The following is a 19,968-nucleotide window of genomic DNA, read 5'->3' as shown; positions in this document are numbered from 1 at the left end:
TAATACAATGCCAACACAACAACAACAACAAATAATCCAATTAAAAATAAGCAAAACACCCAGATAAACATTTTTTCAAAAAAGATATACAAAAGGCCAACAAGTACATGAAAGGGACATATAAATCAAAACCAAAATGAGATGGCACCTCACACTTGTTAGAATGGACATCATCAAAAAGACAAAAGAGAACACATGCTGGCAAGGATGTGGAGAAAAGAGAACCCTCGTGCACTGTGGGTGGGAATGTAAACAGGTGCACCCACTAGGGAAAACAGTATGGAGGTTCCTTATAAAATTAAAAATAGAACTACCATATGATCCAGCAATCCCACTTCTGGGAATATATCCAAAGGAAATGAAATCACTAACTTGAAACGATATCACTGTAGCATTATACACAAGAGGCAAGACATGGAAACAACCCAAGTGTCCATTCGTGGTTTAATAGATAAAGAAGTTGTGATATGTGTATACACACACACACACACACACCAAACAATGTATACACACAATAATATGTACACACAATTTTATATAAATGTGTATTATATACATATACACATACAAATTGAATATTATTCAGCCATAGAAAACAAGAAAATCCTGCCATTTGCAACAACATGGTGGAACCTAAGGGTATAATGGTGGGTGAAATAAATCAGACAGAGAAAGACAAATACTGTATGATTTCACTTCTATGTCTAAAAAATTCAAATCTAAAAAAGCCAGAAACATAGAGTAGAGTGACAGAGAGTAGAGTGACCGTCACAGGAGACTGAGGTCTAGGGGAAGTTGGGAGATATTGGTCGAAGGCTATAAATTTCCAGCTGCGAGATGAACAGCTCCCGGAGCGCTAACGTGCAGCATGGTGACCACAGCTAATAAAACCGTATTAAGTACTTGAAGTTGGCTAAGAGAGTAGATCCTAAGTGTTCTCACCACAAAAAAGAAACGGTAATTATGTGATTAGGGTATTATTTTCCTGCATTGTGGTTTGCAAATCACACCCAAGTGGAAGGCCAGGGTAAACATGGAAGTCAGCTCAAGGGTTTCCCTTGGCTCAAAGATCATGGCTCTAAGCTACTCACTGTCCAATGCCTGAAAAGCATTGCTTACATTTTGTCCATTTTTAAAATAGTTATTAGGGGTAGAAGGTTACACCTAATACCAGCTACTCCATCATGACCAGACTGGAAGTCTGTTGAGTAGGTAAATATCAAAATAGGGCAGCTCCAAGTCACCTAACATAACTGAACACAGAAACATAACTTGCAGGCTGTCTCCCTCTGGGCCCATCGCATAGCTGACCTGCTATCTTGAGCACAGGTCCCAGTCTCCTCTTTCTCACCAGCATGTCCTACAACTGGTCCCATCCCAGCTGACACTCTATCCTTTTCCCTATCTCCTTCCCGGAGACACAGGAATTATAAAACGGCCATTGTTTGAAGGAAAGTGAAATTCAAGAAAAAAAGCTCAAAAGGGTCTCAAAATACAAAGATCATATAACATAATACGAAGCAGGACAATGGCTTCTAAACATAGGAATGTATCCTATTGAAGGCCAAATACAACATGAGAAATTAGAAACCCCTGAGTAGCTGTTGGCTCGCATTGCATTTTAACAAGGCAGAAAATCCTCTGGATGATACGCTATGCTCTAACAGAGGAACAGCAAGGACAATTAAAACTCAAAACAACTCTTCAATGCAAAAGAGGAAAACAGATACATAGCATACACACACACACACACACACACACACACACATTATGTATCGATTATAAGTATATATACAGATCTTACACGTGAAGTGGTACTGAATGACCTCCCATTCCCAGTCTCCAGCTGAGGTTAAATAGACCAAAAAAAAAAGCATGTTCAGGGGGCTGCCTGGGGGGTGCAGTGAGTTAAGCATCTGCCTTCAGCTCAGGTCATGATCCCAGGGTCCTGGACTAAGTCTCACATCAAGCTTCCGGCTCAGCAGGGAGTCGGCCCCTCCCTGTGCCCCTGCCCTCCACTCCTGCGCAGAATATTCTGGGCACCTGCTGTAGCTGGCCAATACTGGGATTCAAGTTCTGTCACAAAGAGTCTATAAAATGGAAATAAACATATAGACAATTGACATTAACAACACATTCTATGCAAAACTGGGCACACTCCAGGTTCTTTAAAGTATTTCTGAATAAACATCTATAAGCCAAATCTTCAAGCATTCATTCCAAAGACTTCCCTTCACGAGCCACACTTAGATTCTTCCCTGGTTCCCTCCGTTGGCCCGAGATCTTATCCACTCACCCTGTTTACTGTTTTTGAAAATTTGTTTAACTTGGAAACCACTGTTGCATCTCTCCCCAGCATTCTAGCCTCACATCTGGCTTCGGGGACCATCAGCTTTCTGAGTGCATTCATGCCTGCTAATGTTTCTACAATCTTTATTTTGGGGAAATTTGGTGCACTTTGGCTTTGAAACATGTGTACAGAAGATTTTTAACATAAGAAGCCCTGCATGCATTGTTATTTTTAAATGAATGTATACAACTGTTAAATTTTGTACATCTTGGGTTTTGTTTTCCACAGCTGACTGGCACATTCCAAGTCAGGAAATGAGGTCGATGAGACAGCTGCCATGAACAAGGGGACCCGTGACCACAAGAAAACTGATGACAAAGTCTGCTACTGTATTGACATGATGTTGTAGGAAGATATGAAATACTAAGGCATGAGACTTCCATACAAGACTTCTTAAAGGTTCAGAAAATCAAAAATGTATGGATTCTAACATATACATAGTCTAACACATGAAATGTAACATTTATCTTAAACTATGGTTGGTTCTAAGTCTCATGAATATCCAGGTGGTGGAGCTGGAAGAAACTTAACATTTTTCCTTTCTGGAAAGCAGGAATTTTGTTCTAATCTCAATCCTGCTTCTACCTAGCTGAGTGACCACAGGGGAGTCATTTAAACAATCTGAGTTTCCTTGTTTGAAACCAATGATTCCTCAGAATTTCCTTATTGTACCCTTCATCCCTCCCCATCCCATGTCCCTGGAAATCTGTAATTCTCTGGGAATTTAGTATTATTTGTTTCAGACACTTCCATTCTTTTAGCTAAGTGTTACAGATTGCAGTGAAAGGATAGCTGGTAGGAAATATTTTTCACATGTCAAGGCTAATGTTTAGAGCACAGAAAACAACGAGCAAATATCCCACTCAGTGTCCTGATTACACTGTCTTTGTTAATCTAACCTTTTCAGTTCGGTTTTAAGTCAGATGCTCTGGGGTTAGTCATATGATGAATGAATTCATAAATGACTGTATTTCATGTTTGGATGTCTTTACGTGTACCCTCAACGGGTCAGTGTTGCTGTAGCAGTTCTCTACAAGGAGTATCCAGATTTATGCTAAATAGCTAGTTAGCATTTTCCTTAAAATACTGAAATCATCAAAACTATTTGCTAAAATCTATAGACTCTCAATTCTTTTTGCTCAAACAATGAATTACGCTTTTTTGTGGCTCTTCCAATCTTTACGCACCTCTAATTACCCAATTTGCAGGTTATAATGAGATAACAGAGTTACACATGTGTGATGTATTTTTTTCTCATACGTTGCACACTTTTCCTCTAGAACTATATAATCTTCATTTGCAATGGCTACGACATATTTAATGGAGTGGATATAACAATTTTTCATCAGCTTTATCTGTATTCCATTGAAATAAATGAGTAAAGATCTAGGATCGGTGCATTTTGCCTACTTCTCCCTAAGTCTCCTTTGTTTATGCTTAATAGAAGATGCTACAATTTGATGCATAGATTGTGTAACTGCTGTATTTCCATGGTAGTCTGTGGCATGGCAAAGTGCCAGCTTTTGTCTTATTTAATACTTTGGGGCCTGAATTTTACCTTGTTTTATACTAAGATTATGACCCCCGCCCCCAACACACATACCCACTTCATTTTTTTGCTGGTGTATCTTTGTGTATGTTTTTTATTTTATTTTATTTTATTGAAACACAATTAACATACAGTGTTATATTAGTTCCAGGTGCACAATATAGTGATGTGACAATTCTGTGCCTTACTCAGTCTCATCACCATAAGTATACTCTGAATCCCTCCACCTACTTCACCCCCCCTCCGACTCACCTCCCCTCTGGCTCTCACTGGTTAACAAAATAACTCAGAAGGGAGAGGCTTACAGCAGTGAACATTCATTATTTGTCATAGTCCTGTGGGTTGGCTGAGCAGCTAGCTCCTCGAGGCCAGCTTGGTCACATGGTCTAGTTAAGGGGTTGACAGCAAGAGGGGTCCTGAGGGGGCTCCCTCAGGGCTCTGGCAGTGGCCGGATGTCAACTGAGACAACAGGCATCCACCTCTATTCATCCAGCAGGCTAGCCTGGGCTTATTCCCATGGCCAGATGGCCGCGGATGGGCTTCCGGCAGCCAGAGAAGCAAGTGTTAACCCCCGAGTGTTTTCAGGTCCCTGCTTGGACTACACTTACTATGATGCCATTGACCAAACAAGTCATGTGGCCAAGCCCAGAGTCGGTGTGGGAGAAAAGCCATTTTGCACGGTCTACCCCACACTCTGTTCCATTCATCTCATCCCCTTCCTTGCTTGTGCCTTTTGTCTCTTGTCAAATATTTCCAATGTTCAATCCTTTTGTGAGGTCTCCTCTGCCATCTCTTGGTTGTTGAAGTTCATCTTCCAGTGGCTCCCCGAAAACGATGGGCTACCTTCCTCCAATCTGTGTGAAGGTACTGTACGTGATGGCTGAAGCCAGGGCCTGAGTCTGAGAAGTGGGCAGATGTGGCTAGAATATACAGGCAGGAGGGCAGCCCACTTGTCTGGCCAAACTTCTGTTTCCAGGCTGCTCTATGTTACTCAAAGTCAGCTCCAGCCCTCAGGTCTCAACTGGATGCAGACAGACTTTTTCATACCCAAAACCCGAGCTGCGGTCTCAGGCCCTAAATGAAATCTACATTCCTGCAAGGGAATTGGCATCATCACCCTGGGATCCTAGAGGGGGCCCTTCCCACAATGTGTCAGACTAGACTATGGTTCTAGCTCTTTACTGGCTCCCCAGTTACAAGAGTAGACAGACATGCCCGTTGTTAGGTAACATCCACCCACAAGGACCCAGGTAGAGTTTCCCATCCTTTGACATGATTTGGCTGAGGGGATGTTAGAAGATGACACGCAAGCACAGGCTTGCAAGATGCCATTTTAGCCTCTGTCATATCCATAAGAAGAACATTCCTGGGGAGTCTGCTGGCCCAGAGAAGATGAGCGACATGTAAGCCAAGATGCTCCAGCCCACTCACAGATGGGAAGTGGGAGGCAGAGCTGCCCTAGCAGCCATGACCTGAGGCAGGGCCACCTGCTGAGCCTAGATCAGATCACCCCAGGCCAACCTAAGGTAAAAAATGAATATTGATTTAAGCACCTGAGTTTTGAGGTGCTTTGATAGGCAGCAATGTTATAGTTGCAAACTAATGGATACATGTAAGAATTTCATCTGTGAGTGTCAGTGTCCCAGGCAAAACCCTCAAGGGCCCCACTGAAGAAAGGTGACCTACTTTCCAGCTGGAGCCACCTCCCCTCTCAGGCTCAAGCTGACACTGCTCCTCCCACAGCCATTGAAAGCTGGTGACAGAATTCTGCCCAAGGATTAGCCAGGAGCGGCACCAACAATAAAAGTTTTCTATCTTCTCCAAATTCTCTTATCCCTTATCACTCCCATTCTGTAAAGTATCTCCCGCTCTTCACTCTCAGCACAGCGCTAAAGATTCAAAAGTCCTCTAATACCTATGATTTGAATAATCAACGAATACCCTTGAAAGTCATTTTCTGAAAATGTCCCTTAAAAGGTCCACCATTCATTGTATTGTATCTAACACACTTATGTTATGTTATGTATCTAACCACTGATGTTATGAATAAACAAGCCAAGTTATATTTCAAAGGAATTTGACTCTGATTGCATTTCATTTAAAATCTAGCTCTAGTATTCTGACACTGACGCACATTTTAACGGACTGCTGGAACCCTGTGACAAAAGAGGGGGTAAAATTCCATTAAATCTGGCCCAGTCCTTCCAAAGTTGGTGTTAAGAGAAACCTGTTTGGCCCAAAAGGAAACTATCCCTTCCACTAATATACTTGCTTAATCACTCAGCAGAATTAAAACTGGATCCTTTCCTGCTGTACTTCTCAGTACTTTTAATATGCTAATGCACATTGTAGCGCTCTGAGAGGGGAATTAGCAGGCAGCATTTCCTAAGCCAACTTGGCCCCGGAACCCTGAGAACTTTCTGTGCTTAGGGCATTTGTATGATTAATATCAGCTCATGGAACACAGTTTGAGAAATTCTGCTCTTTTCCAATGACCTACAAAGTAATAAATCATTTTGTCAGCTACACAGTTATATTTAAATCCCACCTTCCTGGACCTAAATTGACTATCCACCCCCACTCCTTGGTAACCTTTTTATGGCTCTAGCACACTTGAAGGGAATAAAGGATCAAGGCAGGGGGCGGGTAGGAAACCACTAAACAGGTCAGAAATAATTACAGTGAAAACACTTTTTTCAGTTGAACAAAGTCTCACAGGTTTATAAAAGAATCCACGGTTATCTCGCTATTCACCCTACAACACTGGGTCTTTGAGGGAAGCTTGTGACTCGATCTGCACTAATAAGGAAAAGTTTTGAAGCGTTCCAAGGAATGCTGGATTTTTTGGCACCCGCCAAGGTTACAGGACACCATTTAACTCTTTTTGGTAAAAAGTGGTATATTGCATCTTACAACCTGATCCATTGCCACAGCTGCATATAGGCCCACTTGGAGTGTAACAAATTTGCACAAGTTTAACATTTAACAGACACCTGCCTTCAGAAGTTACAGTACTTCTGCAGCGAGCTCCCAGAAACCAAAGGGGAACCACTGAGCTGATCATGGCAAATTACATAGCACCAAAAACTACATAAGTGCTCTGGATTAAATGGTATCCAGATAGAGCACTATTTTCCTCAATGGTACTCGGTTTAATTTAGTTATTTCAGTATAAACAAACACAAAAATAAAGATGAGAATGAAAATACCTCTAGCCCACTTGGCCCTCCAGAGGTCACTGGAACAGTACACATGATTTTGTACCCACATGGGTTGGGTACTAAAGTCTGTATGTATGGAAAAATTACTGATAGTCCAAATTGCCCTTTAAAGTCTTAAATTTTTTCTAAGGTGCATGATGCATGGTGTGTGTCCCCTCAGTGAGATCCACCCAGGCCAAAACTAGAGGCACTTTTCATGAAAAAAAAAAAAAAAAATGATGCTATCAAGGACTATCATGGAAGTCTCCAACAAATGGAGTGGCATGTCTGAATCTTGGACAAATTACCCAACATGGTAAAATTATTTTGTTTCCCCAAATAAAATTATTTTGTTTCCCAAAAAATACATTTTTTGCAATTCTTAATAAAATTACAAAGTGCTTTTTCTTGGACACCTGACAAAATGATGCTAAAACTGAAGTCAAAAAAGTTATATAAGGAGAGTCAAGAAAATATTGAAAATAAAAAGAAACTTATCCTAGCATGAGTTAAAGAATATTTTAAAGCTAGGGGAGGTAAAGTATTATGTTACTGTGACAAGACAAACAGTCCCGTAGGAAAAAAGAGAGTACAGAAATGGACAGAATAAGGAAATCTGATATAGGAAAAAGTTAGAATTTCAAATCAGAACACTCCAGATGGAGTGATCAATAAATAGAATTGGAATAACTAACTCAACACTTGGGGAAAAATAATAATAAATCTGAATCCCCATGTCATTCTTGGGGATGACATAAAATAAATCCCAAATTTATTCTTGGAGATGACAAAATAAATCTCAAATGGTCAAAAATCTAAAGATTTTAAATAGACAAAGCCACAAGCACACTGGAAGAAATAATGATACATTTTTTTTTAAATAATCTTGGGATTGGGGAAAAACATTTCTAACCATATTGCAAAACCCAGAAAACAACAGAACTTAAAAAAAACTCCATAAAGTTGATAGACAAAGGAGGAGGGGAAGAATATTTGTAATGCATTAGAGGAAAAAAAGCTTAATGTTTGCTATCATTCTATCTCAAATAAGCCAATAATAAAACAAAGCAAACCCATAAAAGGAAACTGGGCAAAGAAATTGGGCAAGAAAAGTTAGAAAAAAAAACAAAGTTGGGCAAGAATAGTTACAAAAGAATACAAATGAACAGTAATCATATGCAAAGATGTTCAACTTTGTTAACAACACAAAGCAAAAATAAAAACAGGATAATAATTCTCGCCTAACAGAATAGTACAGATGAAAGACCACAGAGGCTGGCACTGGCCAAGATGGAGGCCTTCAGTGCTCTGATACCCTCTGCACACAGGCTGCTGGTGAAAATCCTGAAGGTAAAGTATACACACTTTAACAATATCCAGTGGGAAAAGGACAGTTTCTTCAACAAATGCTGCTGGGGGAAATAGGATAACAATGCGCCAAAGAAAGAAACTGGACCAGGTTCTTATACCACATATAAATAAATAAATAAATAAATAAATAAATTCAAAATGGATTAAAGATCTAAATGTGAGATCTGAAACCATTAAAATCCTAGAAGAGGGCACAGGCAGTAACTTCTTTGACATTGGCCATAGCAACTTTTTTTCTAGATGTATCTCTTTGAGGCAAGAGAAAAAAAAATACACTATTGGGACTATCAAAATCAAAAGCTTCTGCACAGCAAAGGAAACAATCAACACATCTAAAAGGAAACTTATAGAATGGGATAAGATATTTGCAAATGACATAAGAGGTTAGTATCCAAAACATATAAAGAAATTCTATAACTCAACACCCCAATCTAAAAATCGTCAGAAGACAGGAATATATATTTCTTCAAAGAGGACATGCAGTTGGCCAAGAGACACATGAAAAGGGCTCATTATTACTTATCATCAGGGAAAGTCAGATCAAAACTACAGTGAGAATCCTCATACCTATCCAATGGCTAAAATCAGCAACACAAGAAACAACGGGTGTTGGCGAGGATGTGGAGAAAAAGGAACTCTCATGCACGGTTGGTGGGAATGCAAACTGGGACAGCCACTGTGTAAAACAATATGGAGTTTCCTCAAAAAGTTAAAAATACAACTACCCTACAATCCAGTAATTGCACTACTGTGTATTTACCCAAAGAATACAAAAACACCAACTCAGAGGGATACATGCACCTCTATGTTTATATATACATATATACAGAATGGAATATTACTTAGCCATAAAAAAGAACGAAATCTTGCCATTTACCATGACATGGTTGGACCTAGAGAGTATAATGCTAAGTGAAATCCATCAGTCAGAGAAAGAAATATACCATATGATTTCACTCATATGTGGAATTTAGGAAACAAAGCAAACAAGCAAAGGGGAAAGAAAGAGAAAAAGAAACAAAGAAACAGACTCTTAACTGTAGAGAACAAACTGATGGTCAACAGAGGAGAGGTGGGTGGGAGGGATGGGTGAAATAGGTGATGGGAATTGAGAAGGCACTTGTGATGAGTAGCTGGTGTTGTATGGAAGTGATGAATCACTATATTGTATACCTGAAACTGATATTACACTGCATATTAACTAATTGGAATTTAAAACTTTAAACAAACTACTAAAAATTATAAAACCAAAAAGAAGGTATGTACACCTTTTGCCCAAGAAATTCCACTTCTAAGAATCTATCAGAAGAAGAAAATTATTAGAAGCACAAAAAGCTGCACATACAAGGAAATTCATCACCATATTTACAATTGCTAGGAAAAAACCGAAATGGAATGAGATCAGTGAGAAACAGTTACGGAGATTCTGGTCCACTCCGTGCACCAGACCATGCAGATGTCAGAAACAATGGTCTGTGTCACTGACATGTCTATTAACTGTCAAAGCATCAAACCAAGTTACAGAAAAGGAAGGGTGATTCCTTTTGGCAAATAGTGTGTATATTTATCAAAACAAGTACATGGCTTCGTTGTCTAGAGCAATGCTTGTCAAAAGGCTTTTGTTGTTTTTATTTTTTGGGATACAGTTTCAATTAAGTTACTGTGCTCACATAACGTTTTCCATAACCAATTTTTTTTAAAGATTTTTATTTATTTATTTTGAGAGAGAGAGAGAGAGACAAAGTGAGAGAGAGCATGAGAGGGGAGCTCAGAGGGTGAAGCAGACTCCCCATGGAGCTGGGAGCCTGATGTGGGACTTGATCCCAGGACTCTGGGACCTGAGCCGAAGGCAGTCTCTTAACCAACTGAGCCACCCAGGTGCCCCTAACCAATGTTTTCAAAAGAGAAAAAAGTCATGCCTAAATGGGCAAGGAAAGCCCATGCTGCAGGTGTGGGCAAAAATCTGCCCACACTCTCTCACACACATGCATACACACACACACACACACACACACACACACACACACACACACACACACCTTGATGGATGGGAAGACACCTATAAAAATATTGGGAGTTTGGATGAGTTCTACTCATTTCCTCGGATTTTTTGCTCTCTCTCTGTCAAATAACTTCTCTTTAAAAAAAAATTTAAAAAGGAGGAGAGGAGGTTATAATTTTCAGTAGCTTTTTGTTTTTGTTTTTTTTTCCCCAAAATGAATGACATAAATTAAATCTAAGGTCAGAGACTTCCTCGTGAAACACATATGAGCCATACGAGTCTCTGGCTCTTCCAAACTGTCTCAAAGTGGAGGTCTTTGTACACCCCCAACAACAACATGGGAGGCAGGCTGCCCTCAGGGAGGGGGAGGACCTTGAGCGAGACACATCTGGGTCTAGAGCAATTCCAAGAGGGAACTGAACTATGGGTCCCAGCAGCTAACATTCAGCTGGTGGAATCAGTCAGTGGAATGTACTTCCATGCTGGAGTGGGGAATCTCAGTGGTGTACGAGGGCATATACTACACCAGGGACCGATACGAGGCGTGACCAGAAGAAGAAGGAAAGAAAGGAAAGTCAGAAATATCATTCTACACATACTATGTGCCTTGTGTTTGTCACTGTGCATGTTTCCTTCTTCAGTTCAATAATGTTGCAAGCTGAGTGCTTACGTTCAACATTTTTATATGTGTGGAAACTGAAGTTCAAGGATATTAGGAAAACTTGTCCAAGAAGAAGCAAAAGAGAAATAATAAAACAAGGATTCAAACTCAGACAGGATATTTTATTGCAAAACCACTCATTACCTCCAACATTAAGTCATGAAAATTGGGACCTTGTTTAGTTTGATTTGAATGAGAATTGTTAACGGCATCACAAAAGACTTTCAAATCCATGTTGACAATGAGGACAAAGAAGTGAAATTCTGGTATAAGGGAAAAGTAGTGAAAACAAATTAATAAATAAAAGAGGAACACCTGGGTGGCTCAGTCAGTTAAGCAACTGACTCTTGTTTTCCACTCAGGTCATGATCTCGGGGCTGTGGGATCGAGCCCCTCATCAGGCTCCCTGCTCAGTGGGGAGTCTGCTTCTCCCTCTCCACCCCCGTTCATGCTGTCTCTTTCTCACTAAAATAAATAAATAAAATCTTTTAAAATAAATAAATAAATGCAACATGTGCTCTTGCATTGAGGGAAATGGTATAAAGGGTAACATGAGGGCTTAGGCATAAAGTCAGTATGGATTGTAGGTATGGTAACAGTTTTGTTATTGATGCTAAATTTCCTGATTTTAATAATCACACCATGGACATGTAAAATAATATTTCTGTTCTTAAAATTACATATGTAAGTGTTAAGGGGTGAGGGTCATGATATCTGGAGTTTATTCTCAAATACTCAGAAAACAATTATCTGTAAAATAAAAAATAAAAGTATCTATGATATACACATGGAGAGAAAGTAAATGCAGCAAAAGTTAATAACTGGTCAACCTAGGTGGAAAAATATATGAGAATTTATTGTAATAGTCTTGAAACCATTTTGTATGTTTTAAATTCTTTCAAAATGAAAGGAGAAGGAGAAAGACCCCCAAACAGGAGAGCCAACAGCACAAGAGAATTTCCAGGCCTCCTAAAGGAACTCAAATCTAGTAAGTCTCCTATGGGCAAGTGTTGCAATTGATAAAAAGTGGATTATGATCCTTAGGATTGACAAACTTGAAGTTGATCCTTGGGAAAATTCTGGGATATATTTTCAAATGGATAGGCTATGAACATTTAGAAAAGACTGTGATCTCTAACAGTCAATATGAACTTCCCCCAAAAAACAAATAAATGTATGCAAATTAGGTCAAACTAAACTCATTTTCTTTTGTAAAGTAAATTAAAGACGTGATCATCGCACAGTGTGTCCTGATTTGGGCAAAGCTATTGACTAAGTTGTTCATAACATGTTCATGGATCAGAAGACAATACAACACTTGCAGGGATTTTTATAGTAACCTGAACACCAGCACTCACAATGAAGACTGAATCTGCTTGGGGCTAGGGGTGGGGTGGTAGGGAAGTTTCTAGGGCTGCTGTAAGAAAGCATCACACAGTAGTACCACCACAGCATGAAATTTATCTTCTGGCAGAGCTGGAGGCTGGAAGTCTGAAATTAAGATGATGGCAGGGGCAGCAGTTTCCTTCTGAGGACTGGAAAGGGTCTATTTCAGCCCTCTTTCCTTGCCTTGTAGAAGCCAGCTTCACTTGTATGGGCAATCACACTGTGTGCCTGTCTGTCTTAAGTCTCCCCACTCCTTTTTTTTTTTTTTTTTTTTAGATTAGTTATTTGACAGAGCGAGAGAGAGCAAGCACAAGCAGGGGGAGGAGCAGAAGGAGAAGAAGAAGCAGGCTCCCCACTGAGCTGGGAGCTCAATTGGGGCTCAATCCTAGAGCCCTGAGATCATGACATGAGATGAAGGCAGGCAGATGCTTAACTGACTGAGCCATGCAGGTGCCTCCAAGTCTCCCCTTTTGATAAGGACACCAGTCATTTGGATTAAGACCCACATTTAATGACCTCATTTTAACTGGATTACCTCTGTACAGACTCTATTCCAAATAAGGTCACATTCTGAGTTGCCAGGGAGTTAGGACTCCCATGTATGAACTGGGCAGGACACAGTTCAACCCATAATAGTAGAGGTGGTGGGGGTTATTTAGCGAAGTGCCACAAAGCCTTGCTCTGTTAAGCTCTAGCAAGAAAAGACCACAGGAGACCCTCTCTTCACACTCAGGGACTATCAAGAAGATGCAAAGGTAAAATAATCAGTAGATGATGAAGCAGCTGGTATAACAGATATGGAATGAGGGGGCGGGGTTCCGTGGCCCATCCCTCTCTAGCCAGTGGCAATGCCCTATTATTCCCCACACATGCTCTTGGAAGGCATGAGGATTAAATGAGAACTGGGTAGGCAGGAGGCATAAAGCAAACAGCAAGGCTCACATGACCCACTAATCACTGGCACCACCACCTCCTGGAGACGGAGTCAGAGCCCCAGCAGGAGAGCCAGGCAGAAGACAGCATCGACATGCATGAGGGACGGCATTCTGTCATTTCCTTTCCAGCTGTCTTTAGTAGGGTTGGGAGATGGGGGGGCGGGGTGGTGGTTGTGCCACTTTAGCTTCTGGTTCCTTCCCACCTCCCTGCCTTGATCCCATAATCTTCCACCTCTCTGACACTTGGGATCTCCCCCTTTCCTAGGATGTCTCTCGGCTCTTGCCTTTCTAGAGATCTAAGGCTTCTATATGAACATATTCTAAACTTACCCTGAGGTCCTCTTCCACACCTGTTTCCCAGGCGTGTCCCTGAGGGTCTTAGCGTGCATCACACCCAGACCCATACTCACGTCATTGATCTAGAGTCAAGAACGTTAAGGAAATCCTTTGCATCTTTACTGCAAGATTCATCAGAAACTTTAATTCTGCATTCCGATTCTCCAATAAGGGTTATGGAACACAGCCTTTCTCAAACTGTTCAGACTCAGAACGCCATTTTCTAAACATCTCAAGGAACCAGTGTCCTCCGTTCATCAATGCTGGTTTGCACTCAGTGTCTCTCCTTCTGGTTGGTCCACAACAGACAGCTACCTACCAAAATCCTTTCTGTCTTTTTTTTTTTTTTTTTTTTGGACATAGAACTAGATTCCACTTCCCACCCTTCCTCAAAGGTAGGCATGACCATATGCCCTCATGCTATCCAAAGGGATGTGAGCAGGTGTGAGATTTGCCCCTTCTGGGCCTGATCCACAAAACTGCTACACATCTTTTTCTGCATCCTTTTCTTTCTAGCTGGCCAGGAAATGAAGACCTGGGAGCCCTCAGCAGGGCCACTGACAGCCAGAGTCCCAGAACCACTAGATGAAGGACAGCTACCTTGATCTGAATACCTATCTCAGGCTTTGCATAAGCAAAAGATCACTTCTATCATGTAAAGTCATGAAACACTGAGGCCTGTTATTCTTGTAGCCTAACTCACACTGCCCCATTTGCTTCTTCCATCCCTGTAATTCTGCATGAAAGAGAAACAAGCTTCCTTTTGCACTAGGCAACTATCAATCAGATTCGTTGTTAGAGCAGCAAAACCTATATACTTTAACTTACATCGTATATAAATATTGGTCATTGTATAATAATGCAACAGAAAGCAAAATCAGTTATACCTGCTTGCTAAAAAAGCAAGGTTTGATGGTTCATATACTCAGGATCTGAGGATTTCATTGCTGGGGAAAATGAAATAATCTTGGGGTATAGAGAGAAATTTGGTTTCCAGAAAGTTCACAATATTTAAAAACCCCTCAGATCTATTGGATTTAGGGTACAGCCTTGAACAGCGGCAGGCTGAAGGCTGGAATGTCTGAGCATGGTTTATCATCATAGAAGGGGGGAAGCCCGGCTTGGCAGCTAGATAACTCCCTTCCCCATGCTTCCCTGTGATGGATTCTGGAAGCGGAAGAACCTCCAAAGGAAATATGGTCCATATCTCTACCTCAAGACAGCATCCGATCAATATCATGGGGAAGAAAATGGCTTTCTGTCCCATTTTCAAGATCTTAGGGGAAAGGAGTTTCCAGTGAATATCACACGCCACATCAGGGAAAATGATCGTGAGTTATTTTATAGTTTATCAAAGCAGTTTTCCACATCTGTTTGCTCTCCTTGCTCATCCTTCTAATAACTAGGCTGTGAGGTAGACGCATTATCACTTTGTCTTCTTCCTCCAGAAGTTCGAGTGTCCAGAGGCCATGAGGCCTTCAGAAGCAGTGCCAGGTTAGGACACCCGGTGTCCCATCCCCAGCCCTGCTTTCCTGTCGCTTACCAGCCTTGCCTCTGTCATCCAAATCAGTGAACGTTCCCCTACCCCGTTTTCTGGAGGGCCTGAGGCAGGCGTGTGAATGTGTCACAAAGGCGAACAGGACAGAGCCCTTGGCCTCTGGGAGTTTTCAGGCTTGATGGGAAACTATGACAGGTGTGCACACATGCTACAGAATGGAGCTCTGGAGGGAGAGTGCCATGTGACAGCCACAGGCCACAATGCTTAGAGCCCTTTGGACCTAAACAACCGGTGAGAATAGCAAAATGAAGGTGTTGCAATTTCTACAACCTCCACCTTCCCATACCCACAGGTGCTGAGCCGAAGCTGCAGGCGCAAATATCACACCCACTACCCCCCACACACGCCTCTGGTCCCATCAGGTCCTGGTGGCCTCATTCCTCACCGCCCACAAACCTCAGGAGGAGGAGATGTGGCAACACACATCCCAAACTTCCAACTATAAGAGCTGGAAAGTACAAAAATACTTGTTTCTCCAGGTTCCATTTCTCAGCCTCTCTCAAAGCCAGCGTGTGGAGAGGGGACTTGGCTTCCATGGTCATGATGAAATTCTAGAACCTAGGTGAGGTTCAGTGGGCTGAGGTCCGGAGCCGATGACCAAGAAAGAATTCTTGAGTCATCTTTGGTGCAAAATGGTGGTTTATTAAAGCACGGGGACAGGACCGTGGGCAGGAAGAGCTGCTGCGCCGGGCATGTGAGGAGTAGCCGGCTGGTTATATACACAGGAGTTGGGTAGGTGAGGACAAAGGGGTGTTCAGAAGGGCTACTGGGGTAAAGAAGACTGTCAGGATATTGAAGGCCTGGTTACTATCAAGCCAAGGCCGCTTTCCCTCTAATGGGGCACTAACATAAAGACAATTGGGAGTCTCCTGGTGGAATGTTACATTCCTGCTATCAAGTGTCCTTGTTAGTGAGATTTAGGTTTAGAAGAAATTTAACTTTATTTAGGGGCTTGAGGAACTGAGTTATTTGCCTCTGGAAATTGTGCTATTGTTAGATAGCTTCTTTGTTGTAAATCTCTAGGACATTGGTAAACCAAGGGAGACTCTTGTCTTGCAGGACTGTGATCTCTGCAATTTAACTATTTGTTTTTCTTTTAGGGCAGCCAGAGGTGCCTGAGGAATGTCACACGTATTACTGAGGGGAGTGGGTGGAGAGGGGGTGCAAGGTGCCAGCTTTTGCTTTGTCCTCAGTCAGCCTCCTGCTCCCTCATCAGTCAGAGGCACACCCACAGGTCACCTGGCGGTAAATCAGGTCCTCTGACAAGCTCTGTGGGAGAGCATGAAGCAGCTGTGGAACTTTCTGAAGTCCATGTGCTCTCAGGGCAGAGCAGCAGGCAATGGGGGCCTATCCGCTGACTGTGGCCGCGGGACACACAGTCCCCAGTGCTCTAACATCCAACCCTGCTTCCTGGGCATTCCACACTAGCTGAACTGAATTCCACTACCCACACAAAGCGGCTCTGACCCACTTACTGGTTCATTCCCTAATAATTATTGAGCACGCCTTTGTGCCTAGCACTTTTCCAGATGCTGAGGATCTAGCAAAGAAGAAGAGAGACCAACTACACTCCCTTCAGGGGGCTAACATTCTGCATGAAAAAAGAACCAGCTACAGACAAAAGGCAAAATCAATGGTGTGATAACTTGGGTTCCGGTTTTTTACCTCTCCCTTTCAAGTTGCTCCTGGTTGCTTGCTGAAACTAAAACTGAAAGAAGAATCTCGGGGTTCCCTGCATCCCTTTCCCCACAGGGTGACAAGCCAATTCTGCTGATGCTCATGCTTCCGCACCAGACTCCGTGGGGGGAGGGGGTGTCAAGCCCTTGGTCCAAAAACTACTGTGTGGGTGAAATACTAATTTCTTAGTGCCAACACATTCTAGTGGAAGTTCCCATGCCATCAGTATGGCCAAACCTTCCTTTTTCCAGAGTCACATCTAAGTTCTGGTGCAGGGGCAGGAGTGTCTGACCAACACAATGGAGTCAGGCCAAGGGGCATGCATTTGTATGCTCAAAGTCTGCCACTTGTCTGCACTGACCCACCAGAGGTCCATTGCCCCAAGGTCCTTGGTCTTGCACAAGTCTCTGCCTACCAGTCTGCACCAGCCTCTCTGGTTCAGTAGGTCTCTCCACCACTGGGGCCCCAGCAGGATATGCCAGCCTCTGGAATGGTTACCTGAAGCCCTCGCTGGCCAAGATGCTATGGAGTCTTCCTCTCTTTGGGTTCTGGCTGACAAATTGCCCCACACCTAGTCTGGCTCAACAGGGCGTGATCTTTGTTACTTCTCCTCCAGAGACCTCCCTGTTTCTCATTTGGGGAAAGGAGTACTATGGGAAGAAGATCCATTACTGTAAGTTAGGTTTCCTCCCAAATGTATTACACATGCCAATAATTCATTTCTCTCTTGATTGAAAGAGGCCGGGCTCCTAGAATCAGAAGAGAGCATTTCTCCCATTCCCCACCTGCCAGGTTTTCTGAGTCCTGATTCCCCCATGCACACACACCGCCGCACCCCCCGCCCCAGAGGAAATGAGCCTAGAATGCTTTCAACCTTGAAATGGTATAGAGAAGCAAAGCATCATAAGGAAATACATGACGAAGGAAGGAGGGCGGGAAGAAATAGATAATATTTCAAAAATATCATTCCATAGACAAGAAGACAGAGCAGAAAACTACAGCAGGAGAGTAAGAATGAAGACCAAGAAAAGAAAGCTGATACTGCTGGTGTGTATCCATTTGTCATTCTGTGGCCAGCTGGGGTTTTTTGTTTGTTTGTTTGTTTTGTTTTTTTGTTTTTTTTTTTGGTGGTTGGTAGGGGAGATGAATTAAGTTTAAAATAATCAGGTTGGGGGCGCCTGGGTGGCTCAGTAGGTTAAAGCCTCTGCCTTCGGCTCGGGTCATGATCCCAGGGTCCTGGGATCGAGCCCCGCATCAGGCTCTCTGCTCAGCGGGGAGCTTGCTTCCTCCTCTCTCTCTGTCTGCCTCTCTGCCTACTTGTGATCTCTGTCTGTCAAATAAATAACTAAAATATTTTAAAAAAAAATAAAATAATCAGGTTGGTTGTTCATTTTTTCACTTAGATGCCTGGTTTTCCCTAATTAAGGAACTGCTCAACCCAAGTGATAGATAGTAGTTCAAGATAGGAACCAGTGTCAGGAGTAGTAGTTCAGATGTGTGTACTTTTCCTTTAAAAGGTGGAGGTGTCATGGAACAGGATTGGATATGTGAGGAGAAAAGTGACTTCTCTATCAAGGAATAGCTGCCCAGAGGCAATCACCATCAAAGGGAGCCAGGCACAGGGTAGATTAGCTTCAAGGCGCAAGAAGGAGGAATAAATTAAACTGAAATGGCAAAATATACCCAAAGGAACACAGGAGAAGCAACTCAACATGGGAAGAAAGTGAAGGCTAAAAATGAAGCAGTAAGTCACTCCTGAGTAAAGTACATATTCATATATAATCTATTCAAAAAGCACATTCCCTAAAACAAATTTTTGGTACATCAGTCTATTTGATAATATTAATCCTTCATTAATCATCTGGCAAATCATTTGAGAATCAGCTAACATCCCAGAGAGCCCAGCAGCTTCAAGCTTAGCCTCTCCACCCACAGGCAGCCCTAGCTTTTAACACCAAGTTTTACTTCCTCTAGAAACAAATGAAAGAGGGGAAATAAAGTAGCCACACGAGACATCAAACAGTCTTTAGAGCAGACTAAGAAAGAGTCATTAACTTAGCACAATCATCTGGTAAGCAAAGCCAGAAGCAGGAATAGAATCAGGTGTAGAAGGACCTAAACAGGGCTCACAGATCAGGAGCTTGTGGGAAAGGGAGACAAAGGTTTTATCAAACAACTCTAATATGTACATGGAAATATAAATGCATGCAAGGATTGACATGAGCTTCTAAAACGCTTAAAGGAATTTTACTTACCAACATGAAATGTGTTTTGTTTTAAATATGACATGTGCACACACACAATGGAATATTATTCAACTTTTAAAAGAAATGAAATACGGGTATCTATTACGACATGGATAAATCTTGGGGTTTCTATGCTAGCTAAAATAAGCCAGGCACCTATGAACAAATACTGTATGATTCTACTTGTGTGAAGCACCTAAAATAGGCAAATTCATAGAGACAGAAAGTGGAATAGAGGTCTCCAGGTGTTGGGGGGAGGGGGAAACACTGGAGCAAGGGTGGGGGGTGGCGGGGACTTAATGGGTATACAGTTGCTGTTTGGGAAACTTTTTTTTCTTTCTGATGATGAAATTTTGGAAATGGTTAGAGATGGCTGCACAACATTGTGAATGTATTTAATGTCACTGAATTGTACACTTAAAAATGGTTAAAATTTTATGTATATGGTAAACGGTCACCTTTATGTATATTTAACCACAATTTAAATAAAAAAAAGAAAGAGGGAAGCAGAAAAATCAGTACGGGCAGTCCGGGAAAGGCTCAGCTGTGTTTCCAGCTGTGAATATGGAGGAAAGGGCCAAGAGCTGCAGAGAGAATGCGGACAGTTAATAGAAGCTGGAAAGGCAAGGAAACAGATTCTCCCCTAGGGCCTCCAAAAAAAAAAAAAAAGGCGCAGCCCTGTAGGCACTTTGCTTTT

General features: G+C 42.0%; 1 protein-coding gene across 1 annotated transcript in view; it reads right to left on the bottom strand.

Moving 5' to 3' along the window:
- MGLL (monoglyceride lipase) overlaps nucleotides 1-19,968 on the bottom strand; it is a 225,908-nt gene that overhangs the window by 158,720 nt on the left and 47,220 nt on the right. The window lies entirely within an intron of this gene.

Source organism: Mustela nigripes, chromosome 2, assembly GCF_022355385.1.
Source record: "Mustela nigripes isolate SB6536 chromosome 2, MUSNIG.SB6536, whole genome shotgun sequence".
NCBI lineage: Eukaryota > Metazoa > Chordata > Mammalia > Carnivora > Mustelidae > Mustela > Mustela nigripes.
Note: the sequence above shows the minus strand (reverse complement) of the source record. Positions and strands in the feature narration are given on the sequence as shown.